Source organism: Triticum dicoccoides, chromosome 4B (assembly GCF_002162155.2).
Source record: "Triticum dicoccoides isolate Atlit2015 ecotype Zavitan chromosome 4B, WEW_v2.0, whole genome shotgun sequence".
In the NCBI taxonomy this organism is placed as follows: domain Eukaryota; kingdom Viridiplantae; phylum Streptophyta; class Magnoliopsida; order Poales; family Poaceae; genus Triticum; species Triticum dicoccoides.
The window spans coordinates 612,899,584-612,911,477 of record NC_041387.1 but is presented as its reverse complement, the minus strand read 5'-3'; positions in this window follow the sequence as shown (position 1 = coordinate 612,911,477).

Below are 11,894 nucleotides of genomic sequence, written 5' to 3'. Positions count from 1 at the left end.
TGTTGCAGACCCGTTGACTAAGCCTCTTCCACGAGCAAAACATGATCAGCACCAAAGCTCCATGGGTGTTAGATTCATTACAGTGTAATCTAGATTATTGACTCTAGTGCAAGTGGGAGACTGAAGGAAATATGCCCTAGAGGCAATAATAAAGTTATTATTTATTTCCTTATAATCATGATAAATGTTTATTATTCATGCTAGAATTGTATTTTCCGGAAACATAATACATGTGTGAATACATAGACAAACAGAGTGTCACTAGTATGCCTCTACTTGACTAGCTTGTTAATCAAAGATGGTTATGTTTCCTAACCATGAACAATGAGTTGTTATTTGATTAACGAGGTCACATCATTAGTAGAATGATCTGATTGACATGACCCATTCCATTAGCTTAGCACCTGATCGTTTAGTATGTTGCTATTGCTTTCTTCATGACTTATACATGTTCCTACGACTATGAGATTATGCAACTCCCGTTTACTGGAGGAAACTTTGGGTACTACCAAACGTCACAACGTAAATGGGTGATTATAAAGGAGTACTACAGGTGTCTCCAATGGTCGATGTTGGGTTGGCGTATTTCGAGATTAGGATTTGTCACTCCGATTGTCGGAGAGGTATCTCTGGGCCCTCTCGGTAATACACATCACATAAGCCTTGCAAGCATTACAACTAATATGTTAGTTGTGAGATGATGTATTACGGAACGAGTAAAGAGACTTGCCGTTAACGAGATTGAACTAGGTATTGGATACCGACGATCGAATCTCGGGCAAGTAACATACCGATGACAAAGGGAACAACGTATGTTGTTATGCGGTCTGACCGATAAAGATCTTCGTAGAATATGTAGGAGCCAATATGGGCATCCAGGTCCCGCTATTGGTTATTGACCAGAGACATGTCTCGGTCATGTCTACATTGTTCTCGAACCCGTAGGGTCCGCACGCTTAAGGTTACGATGACAGTTATATTATGAGTTTATGAGTTTTGATGTACCGAAGGAGTTCGGAGTCCCGGATGAGATCGGGGACATGACGAGGAGTCTCGAAATGGTCGAGACGTAAAGATCGATATATTGGACGACTATATTCGGAGTTCGGAAAGGTTCCGAGTGATTCGGGTATTTTTCGGAGTACCGGGGGGTTACGGGAATACGGGGAAGAGTATTGGGCCTTGATGGGCTTTAGTGGGAAGAGGAGAAAAAGGCTGCGCCCCCCCTCCCCTCTAGTCCGAATTGGACTAGGGAAAAGGGGGCCGGCCACCTCTCCTTCTCTTCCTATTCCTTCTCCCTTCCTCCCCTCTTGGTGAACTCCTACTAGGACTTGGAGTCCTAGTAGGACTCCCTATCCTGGCCGCACCTTTGCCTTGGCCGGCCTCCTCCTCCTCCATCCTTTATATACGGAGGCAGGGGCACCTCTAAACACACAAGTTGACACAAGTTGATCCACGTGATCGATTCCTTAGCCGTGTGCGGTGCCCCCTGCCACCATATTCCTCGATAATACTGTAGCGGAGTTTAGGCGAAGCCCTGCTGCTGTAGTTCATCAAGATCGTCACCACGCCGTCGTGCTGACGAAACTCTTCCCCGACACTTTGCTGGATCGGAGTCCGGGGATCGTCATCGAGCTGAACGTGTGCTCGAACTCGGAGGTGCCGTAGTTTCGGTGCTTGATCGGTTGGATCGTGAAGACGTACGACTACTTCCTCTACGTCGTGTCATCGCTTCCGCAGTCGGTCTACGTTGGGTACGTAGACAACACTCTCCTCTCGTTGCTATGCATCACATGATCCTGTGTGCGCGTAGGAAAATTTTTGAAATTACTACGAAACCCTACAGTGGCATCCGAGCCTGGTTATTGATGTTGATGTTATATGCACGAGTAGAACACAAGTGAGTTGTGGACGATACAAGTCATACTGCCTACCAGCATGTCATATTTTGGTTCGGCGGTATTGTTGGACGAGACGACCCAGACCAACCTTACGCGTACGCTTACGCGAGACCGGTTCCCTCTGCGGGCGACTGTCTCTCCAACTTTAGTTGAACCAAGTATGGCTACGCCCGGTCCTTGCGAAGGTTAAAACGGAGTCTATTTGACAAACTATCGTTGTGGTTTTGATGCGTAGGTGAGATTGGTTCTTACTTAAGCCCGTAGCAGCCACATAAAAAATTGCAACAACAAAGTAGAGGACGTCTAACTTGTTTTTGCAGGGCATGTTGTGATGTGATATGGTCAAGGCATGATGCTGAATTTTATTGTATGAGATGATCATGTTTTGTAACCAAGTTATCGGCAACTGGCAGGAGCCGTATGGTTGTCGCTTTATTGTATGCAATGCAATCGCGATGTAATGCTTAACTTTATTACTAAACGGTAGTGATAGTCATGAAAGCATAAGATTGGCGAGACGACAACGATGCTACGATGGAGATCAAGGTGTCGCGCCGGTGACGATGGTGATCATGACGGTGCTTCAGAGATGGAGATCACAAGCACGAGATGATGATGGCCATATCATATCACTTATATTGATTGCATGTGATGTTTATCTTTTTATGCATCTTATCTTGCTTTGATTGACGGTAGCATTATAAGATGATCTCTCATTAAATTATCAAGAAGTGTTCTCCCTGAGTATGCACCGTTGCCAAAGTTCGTCGTGCCCAGACACCACGTGATGATCGGGTGTGATAAGCTCTACGTCCATCTACAACGGGTGCAAGCCAGTTTTTGCACACGCAGAATACTCAGGTTAAACTTGACGAGCCTAGCATATGCAGATATGGCCTCGGAACACGGAGACCGAAAGGTCGAGCGTGAATCATATAGTAGATATGATCAACATAACGATGTTCACCATTGAAAACTACTCCATCTCACGTGATGATCGGTTATGGTTTAGTTGATTTGGATCATGTAATCACTTAGAGGATTAGAGGGATGTCTATCTAAGTGGGAGTTCTTAAGTAATATGATTAATTGAACTTAAATTTATCATGAACTTAGTACCTGATAGTATCTTGCTTGTTTATGTTGATTGTAGATAGATGGCTCGTGCTGTTGTTCCGTTGAATTTTAATGCGTTCCTTGAGAAAGCAAAGTTGAAAGATGATGGTAGCAATTACACGGACTGGGTCCGTAACTTGAGGATTATCCTCATTGCTGCACAGAAGAATTACGTCCTGGAAGCACCGCTGGGTGCCAGGCCTGCTGCTGGAGCAACGCCAGATGTTATGAACGTCTGGCAGAGCAAAGCTGATGACTACTCGATAGTTCAGTGTGCCATGCTTTACGGCTTAGAATCGGGACTTCAACGACGTTTTGAACGTCATGGAGCGTATGAGATGTTCCAGGAGTTGAAGTTAATATTTCAAGCAAATGCCCGGATTGAGAGATATGAAGTCTCCAATAAGTTCTATAGCTGTAAGATGGAGGAGAACAGTTCTGTCAGTGAGCATATACTCAAAATGTCTGGGTATAATAATCACTTGATTCAATTGGGAGTTAATCTTCCGGATGATTGCGTCATCGACAGAATTCTCCAATCACTGCCACCAAGCTACAAGAGCTTCGTAATGAACTATAATATGCAAGGGATGAACAAGACTATTCCCGAGCTCTTCGCAATGCTGAAAGCTGCGGAGGTAGAAATCAAGAAGGAGCATCAAGTGTTGATGGTTAACAAAACCACTAGTTTCAAGAAAAAGGGCAAAGGGAAGAAAAAGGGGAACTTCAAGAAGAACGGCAAGCAAGTTGCTGCTCAAGAGAAGAAACCTAAGTCTGGACCTAAGCCTGAAACTGAGTGCTTCTACTGCAAGCAGACTGGTCACTGGAAGCGGAACTGCCCCAAGTATTTGGCGGATAAGAAGGATGGCAAGGTGAACAAAGGTATATGTGATATACATGTTATTGATGTGTACCTTACTAGAGCTCGCAGTAGCACCTGGGTATTTGATACTGGTTCTGTTGCTAATATTTGCAACTCGAAACAGGGACTACAGAATAAGCGGGCACTGGCAAAGGACGAGGTGACGATGCGCGTGGGAAACGGTTCCAAAGTCGATGTGATCGCAGTCGGCACGCTACCTCTACATCTACCTTCGGGATTAATATTAGACCTAAGTAATTGTTATTCGGTGCCAGCGTTGAGCATGAACATTATATCTGGATCTTGTTTAATGCGAGACGGTTATTCATTTAAATCAGAGAATAATGGTTGTTCTATTTATATGAGTAATATCTTTTATGGTCATGCACCCTTGAAGAGTGGTCTATTTTTATTGAATCTCGATAGTAGTAATACACATATTCATAATGTTGAAGCCAAAAGATGCAGAGTTGATAATGAAAGTGCAACTTATTTGTGGCACTGTCGTTTAGGTCATATCGGTATAAAGCGCATGAAGAAACTCCATACCGATGGACTTTTGGAACCACTTGATTATGAATCACTTGGTACTTGCGAACCGTGCCTCTTGGGCAAGATGACTAAAACACCGTTCTCCGGTACTATGGAGAGAGCAACAGATTTGTTGGAAATCATACATACCGATGTATGTGGCCCGATGAATATTGAGGCTCGTGGCGGATATCGTTACTTTCTCACCTTCACAGATGATTTAAGCAGATATGGGTATATTTACTTAATGAAACATAAGTCTGAAACATTTGAAAAGTTCAAAGAATTTCAGAGTGAAGTTGAAAATCATCGTAACAAGAAAATAAAGTTTCTACGATCTGATCGTGGAGGAGAATATTTGAGTTACGAGTTTGGTGTACATTTGAAAAACTGTGGAATAGTTTCGCAACTCACGCCACCCGGAACACCACAGCGTAATGGTGTGTCCGAACGTCGTAATCGTACTTTACTAGATATGGTGCGATCTATGATGTCTCTTACTGATTTACCGCTATCATTTTGGGGATATGCTTTAGAGACGGCCGCATTCACGTTAAATAGGGCACCATCAAAATCCGTTGAGACGACGCCTTATGAACTGTGGTTTTGCAAGAAACCAAAGTTGTCGTTTCTTAAAGTTTGGGGCTGCGATGCTTATGTGAAAAAAACTTCAACCTGATAAGCTCGAACCCAAATCGGAGAAATGTGTCTTCATAGGATACCCAAAGGAAACTGTTGGGTACACCCTCTATCACAGATCCGAAGGCAAAACATTCGTTGCTAAGAATGGATCATTTCTAGAGAAGGAGTTTCTCTCGAAAGAAGTGAGTGGGAGGAAAGTAGAACTTGACGAGGTAACTGTACCTGCTCCCTTACTGGAAAGTAGTTCATCACAGAAAACTGTTTCAGTGACACCTACACCAGTTAGTGAGGAAGCCAATGATAATGATCATGAAACTTCAGATCAAGATACTACTGAACCGCGTAGATCAACCAGAGTAAGATCCGCACCAGAGTGGTACGGTAATCCTGTTCTGGAGGTCATGCTACTAGATCATGATGAACCTACGAACTATGAAGAAGCGATGGTGAGCCCAGATTCCGTAAAGTGGCTTGAAGCCATGAAATCTGAGATGGGATCCATGTATGAGAACAAAGTATGGACTTTGGTTGACTTGCCCGATGATCGGCCAGCAATTGAGAATAAATGGATTTTTAAGAAGAAGACTGACGCTGATGGTAATGTTACTGTCTACAAAGCTCGACTTGTCGCAAAAGGTTTTCGGCAAGTTCAAGGAATTGACTACGATGAGACCTTCTCACCCATAGCGATGCTTAAGTCCGTCCGAATCATGTTAGCAATTGCCGCATTTTATGATTATGAAATTTGGCAAATGGATGTCAAAACTGCATTCCTGAATGGATTTCTGGAAGAAGAGTTGTATATGATGCAACCAGAAGGTTTTGTCGATCCAAAGGGAGCTAACAAAGTGTGCAAGCTCCAGCGATCCATTTATGGACTGGTGCAAGCCTCTCGGAGTTGGAATAAACGTTTTGATAGTGTGATCAAAGCATTTGGTTTTATACAGACTTTCGGAGAAGCCTGTATTTACAAGAAAGTGAGTGGGAGCTCTGTAGCATTTCTGATATTATATGTGGATGACATATTACTGATTGGAAATGATATAGAATTTTTGGATAGCATAAAGGGATACTTGAATAAAAGTTTTTCAATGAAAGACCTCGGTGAAGCTGCTTACATATTAGGCATTAAGATCTATAGAGATAGATCAAGACGCTTAATTGAACTTTCACAAAGCACATACCTTGACAAAATTTTGAAGAAGTTCAAAATGGATCAAGCAAAGAAAGGGTTCTTGCCTGTGTTACAAGGTGTGAAATTGAGTAAGACTCAATGCCCGACCACTGCAGAAGAAAGAGAGAATATGAAAGATGTTCCCTATGCATCAGCCATAGGCTCTATCATGTATGCAATGCTGTGTACCAGACCTGATGTGTGCCTTGCTATAAGTTTAGCAGGGAGGTACCAAAGTAATCCAGGAATGGATCACTGGACAGCGGTCAAAAACATCCTGAAATACCTGAAAAGGACTAAGGATATGTTTCTCGTATATGGAAGTGACAAAGAGCTCATCGTAAAAGGTTACGTTGATGCAAGCTTTGACACTGATCCGGATGATTCTAAATCACAAACCGGATACGTGTTTACATTAAACGGTGGAGCTGTCAATTGGTGCAGTTCTAAACAAAGCGTCGTAGCGGGATCTACATGTGAAGCGGAATACATAGCTGCTTCGGAAGCAGCAAATGAAGGAGTCTGGATGAAGGAGTTCATATCCGATCTAGGTGTCATACCTAGTGCATCGGGTCCAATGAAAATCTTTTGTGACAATACTGGTGCAATTACCTTGGCAAAGGAATCCAGATTTCACAAAAGGACCAAACACATCAAGAGACGCTTCAACTCCATCCGGGATCTAGTCCAGGTGGGAGACATAGAGATTTGCAAGATACATACGGATCTGAATGTTGCAGACCCGTTGACTAAGCCTCTTCCACGAGCAAAACATGATCAGCACCAAAGCTCCATGGGTGTTAGATTCATTACAGTGTAATCTAGATTATTGACTCTAGTGCAAGTGGGAGACTGAAGGAAATATGCCCTAGAGGCAATAATAAAGTTATTATTTATTTCCTTATAATCATGATAAATGTTTATTATTCATGCTAGAATTGTATTTACCGGAAACATAATACATGTGTGAATACATAGACAAAGAGAGTGTCACTAGTATGCCTCTACTTGACTAGCTCGTTAATCAAAGATGGTTGTGTTTCCTAACCATGAACAATGAGTTGTTATTTGATTAACGAGGTCACATCATTAGTAGAATGATCTGATTGACATGACCCATTCCATTAGCTTAGCACCCGATCGTTTAGTATGTTGCTATTGCTTTCTTCATGACTTATACATGTTCCTATGACTATGAGATTATGCAACTCCCGTTTACCGGAGGAACACTTTGGGTAGTACCAAACGTCACAACGTAACTGGGTGATTATAAAGGAGTACTACAGGTGTCTCCAATGGTCGATGTTGGGTTGGCGTATTTCGAGATTAGGATTTGTCACTCCGATTGTCGGAGAGGTATCTCTGGGCCCTCTCGGTAATACACATCACATAAGCCTTGCAAGCATTACAACTAATATGTTAGTTGTGAGATGATGTATTACGGAACGAGTAAAGAGACTTGCCGGTAACGAGATTGAACTAGGTATTGGATACCGACGATCGAATCTCGGGCAAGTAACATACCGATGACAAAGGGAACAACGTATGTTGTTATGCGGTCTGATCGATAAAGATCTTCGTAGAATATGTAGGAGCCAATATGGGCATCCAGGTCCCGCTATTGGTTATTGACCGGAGACGTGTCTCGGTCATGTCTACATTATTCTCGAACCCGTAGGGTCCGCACGCTTAAGGTTACGATGACAGTTATATTATGAGTTTATGCATTTTGATGTACCGAAGGTTGTTCGGAGTCCCGGATGTGATCACGGACATGACGAGGAGTCTCGAAATGGTCGAGACATAAAGATTGATATATTGGAAGTCTATGTTTGGACATCGGAAGTGTTCCGGGTGAAATCGGGATTTTACCGGGTTACCGGGAGGTTACCGGAACCCCCCGGGAGCCATATGGGCCATCATGGGCCTTAGTGGAAAGGAGAAAGGGGAAGCCCAAGGGGGCTGCGCGCCTCCCCCCTTCCCCTAGTCCTAGTAGGACTAGGAGAGGTGGCCGGCCACCCCTCTCCCTCTTTCCCCCTTGGGAATCCTAGTTGGAATAGGATTGGAGGGGAGTCCTACTCCCGGTAGGAGTAGGACTCCTCCTGCGCCACCTCCTCCTGGCCGGCGCCTCCTCCCCCCTTGGCTCCTTTATATACGGAGGCAGGGGCACCTCTAAACACACAAGTTGACACAAGTTGATCCACGTGATCGATTCCTTAGCCGTGTGCGGTGCCCCCTGCCACCATATTCCTCGATAATACTGTAGCGGAGTTTAGGCGAAGCCCTGCTGCTGTAGTTCATCAAGATCGTCACCACGCCGTCGTGCTGACGAAACTCTTCCCCGACACTTTGCTGGATCGGAGTCCGGGGATCGTCATCGAGCTGAACGTGTGCTCGAACTCGGAGGTGCCGTAGTTTCGGTGCTTGATCGGTTGGATCGTGAAGACGTACGACTACTTCCTCTACGTCGTGTCATCGCTTCCGCAGTCGGTCTACGTTGGGTACGTAGACAACACTCTCCTCTCGTTGCTATGCATCACATGATCCTGTGTGCGCGTAGGAAAATTTTTGAAATTACTACGAAACCCTACAAATAATTATGCATTAATTCCAAATGGCCAAAATAAATATTTATGAGATCTTAAAAATATTGGTTTGAATTTTACCTTTGATCAATATTTTCAGAGAGCAACATGAGCATTTTCTTGGACATTTTTGGAGCACTTTTTATTTGGTTCATTTCCAGAGATGATTCTGAGGGTTTCACAAATCCTCATTTCAAACTTAAATGAAATTTAAACATGATGCACACATGAAGGCTAGCCTAGGTCATACCAGAACTAGGGATGTGACCGATGAATCTCTGAAAAACTCAATGCACACGATTTGTCCGCAAAAGCGTTGTCATCAATCACCAAAACTACATAGAGAGAGAGAGACATGCCTTAACAATCTCCCCCTTTTTGGTGGATTGATGACAACCTGGGATTTGCACAAAGGTAGGACATGAAAGTAAAACGAATCCCAGAACCACATAATATAGACGGGCTCCCCCTAAATGTGTGCACCTAATTAGAGAATCCTATGGAATGCAAGGCACACACAATAGGATCAACACTCCCCCTATATTTTATAGTCCGACAGCATTAGCAACAAGTAAAGGTACATATATTTAGGATGCAGAACGGTAGGTGTCAGCAAGGTAAATAACAAGATAAGCATGCTCGACAGACATAGATAATAAGGTAGCATATGTCTCACACCATATGAATGGGAACAAGGTCTCACAAGCACAAACCAAACCAAAGCAAAAGATGAGAAAAGAGTTTGCAAGAAAGACAAAGCGAACAAGCCACACAAACACATGCTCGCAACTCGACAATGACAAATCCCTAGACTCTCTCCCTCTTTGGCATCGAGACACCAAAAAGGCAAAGAGGGCTGCTACGGCTCCAGGTAATAGCAAACTGAGGATCTCTAGCATCACATCCCAACAGGATTGTCTGCACCACCGTCATCGGTAGGAAACTGCTCGGTGTCTGAATCGGTCCATGGGTAGTGCTGCTGAACCAACTCCTCCTCATCGGTGATCTTTCCCTCAGATCCGCTGGCAACTGTTGCACCCAACTGACGCATGAGCTCCTTGTGATGGTTCCTGGCCTTCTTCTCAGAAACTTGAACCATATATTGTCCATGAGACTCCATGCAAAAGAGTTTCTTCATCTTGCGTTTGATCTTCTTTGCCCATGAGGGATCCACTCCAGAGGGCTCATAATCCGCATCATCATCGGCATCAGCCTCACCCTCGGTCTCCATGTCAGCAGCTTCAGATGGAATCCCAGACCTAGGAGTCGGGGTGCCCCAGTTCTCCTTCTTCCTCAGACGTTTGATCTCATGAGAGACTAACTCTCCAGTCTCCAGCACAACCTTTGGATAGACATACGCCCAAGCCTTCTCAATTAGCAACCTGATAAACGGACCATAGATAGGGCACTTGCACTCAGAGATGGCTGAGACAAGTTTAGACCACATGACATGGGAGATATCCAAGGACTCTCTAGTGTTTTCTTCCTTCTCATGCTGGCAGAAGAGAAGCATGTCCACGAGAAAGAGTGAACCATATCCAAGTTCCTAATACGAGGGAAGAGAGTCTCTCGGAAGATGCCATGAAGGATGTCCAGAAAGGCAGGCAACTCATAGGTCTCCTTCTTAGTCACGGGGTGAATATTCAAAGTACAGTAGGGCCAGAGAGCTTGCTTGTGAGTGGAAGTTTCATTGCGGTGAGGGAGGAAGCCAACTGGGTTCTCAAGCCCTTGATCTTCAACCCCAAGTAACTCCATGAAGGCCTTCCACTTGACAGAAAGCAGCTTGCCATTTGTCATCCAAGTCAGAGTCCTTTCCTCATTTGTTCCAAGATGGACCGTGGCATAAAACTGAGCCACCAAATCTGCATCAAAGTCCTTGTTGAACTGCATGATTCTGAGAATGTTCAGCTGAGAACACATCTGAAGGGCTTCGCCAAAGTAAGCTGGATCCTTCTCCATAGCATCAGTGTCGATGGAGCGAACATCAACATATAGATTCTTCTTTGCTTTGATCACATCAAAGTAGATTGCAAACTGAATGCGGTTCTAGAATGGGCGGTTGACCAAAGTGGGTTCTTGGTCTTCCGCATAGGGGTTGCAACGACGCCTTTCCCAGAACTCCTTGGCATTCATCTCTGTCACAGTCTTTCCCCTAGGATTCGGCTTGTTTGCAATAGACTTCTTATGCTGAGAAGGAGGTTGAGCACTTGAGAATGCACCCGATGTCTTAGAGGTGCGATAGCACTTTGAAGTTGAATGCCCGGGGTTGACACGGCGGACATGCTGCTCAGAAGGGCCATCACCTGCAACTAAACACATGAACAGAAGAAACAACATGAAAGAAAGAGCATAAGCCTCCAAACAAAACAACATGGATCAAATTTTGGTACGAGTATGATGGAATTGGGGATCCAGCGGCAGTACCACGATTAGGAAGTGGTAGTACCACCCGAGCGGTAGTACCGTTCCAGTGGAGCGGTAGTACCGCTCCACGCGGGGGAACGGCGGTTTCCTACTTTTGTGGACATATCCGGCACTACCGGGATGCCAAATTCAAAAATAATCCTACCAAATATCAATCCATACAGTCTAGACGCCTTCTCCATCCTACTCAAGCCTTGATTTAGCCAAAAATCGAGAAATGTGATGCATATTGCCCCTAAAGACTAGATTTGAAACCTAGGCACAAAGAGAACGAGAACGGGGGAAATACCGGCATCCATGGCAAGAGGACAAGGTGGGGATTGATTCCACCAAAGGAAATGGAGAGGGATGGCTCGGAGATGGCGGCCCACCGAAGCCCTCACACGGCGAGTTGGCGCTAGTGAGACGAAGAGGACAAGAGAGTTGTGCGAATGGGCATGGGGGAGAAAGAAAACTCCCCCCTGCCCCGACATAACCCCCAAGGCCCGCCCCACAGCGGTAGTACCGTTGGTGTCGTGGTGGGCGCACGACAGATGCCAAGGGATGGCTAAAGAGAGGAGGAGGCTCGAGGGCGCTGGTGGGCTCCAGAGGCGAGGTTGGCATGAGCGGGCGCGGGACGCCGGACATACCCAGGTTTGTGGCTCTCCAAAGAGATAATA